Below are 2,684 nucleotides of genomic sequence, written 5' to 3'. Positions count from 1 at the left end.
CGGAAGTGGTGCTGTGGCTCAAGTGGTAGAGTGCTAGCCTTGAGCTGAAGAGCTGAGGGACAGTGCCCAGGCCCAGAGTTCAGGCCCCACGACAGGACCCAAAAAAAAAAAGAAAAAGAAAATCTAAAAAGAATTGTAAAAGCAAAACTGTTTCTAGAAAAGATTAATGAGCTAGATATACTTCTGGCTACATGGGTCTGGGAAAAAGAGAGAAAAAAGTAAGTGGTATTTATTACAAAAGGGGTTGCTAAAGAAAATATAAACACAAATATGAACACTAGACTGAAAGTACATATTTCTCAAATATCAAATGGTAAGAAAAAGCAGAAAAGACTGGGAAAAATGAGAAAAGGTAAATAAAACAAAATTAAAGGAAATATTATGACAAATTAGTATGATAATTAAAACATGCTAGGTCCATCAATAAATATGAAAAGTTTGCAATATGTCTGTTAAAACATAAAGATATTCAAATTGGCACACAAAGAAAAAATTCTACTTCATATGTATAGAATTACTAAAATGGGAGTTGGAGAAAGATGGTGGAGGAGAAGCTGGAGGTTAAACAAGCTGTCCCATAGAAAGCAGTTTTAGTGTTCCAGTGAACAGGCCTAACCTAGAGAATCACACCAAGTGTGCCATCACAGAACAGAGAGTTTGGCCAGAGAGGGAAAACTTAGGCAAGGAGACAGCGAGCAGATTCTAATCAACACCAGCAAAAACTGAAAAGGAGCACATATCTTCATCCTGCAAATCGCAGACCTGAGATGACCCAGGAACCAAGACTCTGGCATGAGTAGGACCCTGTTACCCTCACTCCTTCTCAAGGAGGAGAGGAGGGAAGGCCACCCCTCACCCACCACTGGAGATCTCCATCTTTAATATAGACAAAGACCTGGCTGAACAGCTAGCTCCAACTCAGGCTTTGGAAGAAAACAAAAGATTCATTTAGCAGGTCACAGGAACATGACTTGACCTGCCTGGCTGGACTCCACCCAGGGGAAAGTCACCCAGCCCATGCAGAGCAAGCTCCACCCTCACAGGAGTGACTTTCTTCACTGGGTAAACACAGACAGAGGCTGCCCCTCCCTACAGCAGCCTAGACAATCAATTGAAATTCAGTGAACATAAACCCTGAGAATGGCTCCAGGCTGGGCTCTGGGAGTGTTCCAGAAGCTAGCCCCTCAGGAAAAAGCTATTATTTGCTGAAAGGCCTCAACTCTATCCAGAACCTAGCCTCATCACAGCATCTCCAAACTAGAGGAAACAGCCATCTCCCTATTTTGTGATTCTCAAAGCAGATCTCCCTCCCATTGAACTAGCCTGGGAGGAGGATCACAAAATCCTGGGTAAAGAAGAGCATTTTTCTGCCTGCTCAAACAAACTGACTTAAGAAACCAGTCTAGCCACAGGAAAACCAAACACCACAAGCAGACCAGAGACTCCACCAAGATTCTGGTTACTGACACAAGGGAGATACAGGATCTTCCCATCCACTCTCCACCACCCCCAAAAAAAATCAAAGAACTCTTTTTTTGCACCTTTTAAATTTTTTTCTATTAATCTATTTATACCTCATAATTTTTATTTTAGGTGTATAAGTGTGTGTGTGCTTTTTTATCTCTACTGATCTTTTGGTCCTTCTTTCATCCTTTTAATTTTTCTTCTCTTTCTTTTTTGAGTGACGAAATTGCTGTTCTGCTCATCCTCAGCTATACACCCATCGTCGATTATTAGACCTTATGCCCCATTGTGTGTACACTTAATCCAGAAATTTATTACTCAATTCAAAACCTCTTAGGCTTAACTTCTTTAATAGCAGTATTATCTCTTTATACCTATAAAATTTTTAAAGAATTTTTATTTTTTAGTTTTACAAGTCTCCTTTATCCCTCCACTCCATTAATCTTATCGTTTCTCTTCTCAAAATCCTCTTTACACTTACATGATTTTTGTTTCATTTTTAAAAAATTTTCTTTTCCATTTTTCTTGTCTTTATTTGTCTATCTCCTATCATTCAGTCCAATCCATTTCCCTCTCTGAGATTAAGACTTGGTTCATTTCACTCTCTTTTTACCTCTCCAAATCCCTCTAATTCTATTTTCCCCACATTTATCCCTAAACCTAATAATTTCTGGTTTGCCAACTTCTTCTTTGCTCTTCTTAGCCCATTAATCCATACTATTTCCATGTTGAATAGATTGTATCTGTTGAACTAGATTGTATCTGCAGCCTTTGACTGTGCAACTACAGGACTCTGGTTGATACTTGCCTTAAAATAGTGTTCTACCACAAAATTAGTGATCCTTTCATACCAAATGCTCAGAATAAGCCAGAAAAACACTAAAAAACTGGCAAGTCCAAGTATCTCAACTCCAACTCATGATAATCAGGTGAAAGAACAGATAAAGAATAATCCAGAGCGCGACAAAGGAACCTCTCGGCAGACAGACCGCCAGATCGCGATCGCAACGACCCGGCAGGGGCCGCCCAACCCAGCCCTCAACCACCCCAACTGAACTCAGATTGCAACAACTGACGACCTACACCACACAGAAACAACCAGCTCCAGGAATCAGCAACCAAGCAAAAACAGACACACCAAAACAAAATTAAAGAGCAGTCTCCTGAACCCCCATGCGAAAATCACAGAGAAAAATCACAAGGTTTACCACCACCCAGGA

This window comes from Dipodomys ordii, unplaced genomic scaffold, assembly GCF_000151885.1.
Source record: "Dipodomys ordii isolate 6190 unplaced genomic scaffold, Dord_2.0 Scaffold134, whole genome shotgun sequence".
NCBI classification, from domain to species: domain Eukaryota; kingdom Metazoa; phylum Chordata; class Mammalia; order Rodentia; family Heteromyidae; genus Dipodomys; species Dipodomys ordii.
The sequence above is the reverse complement of the archived record's forward strand: the minus strand, read 5'-3'. Positions refer to the sequence as shown.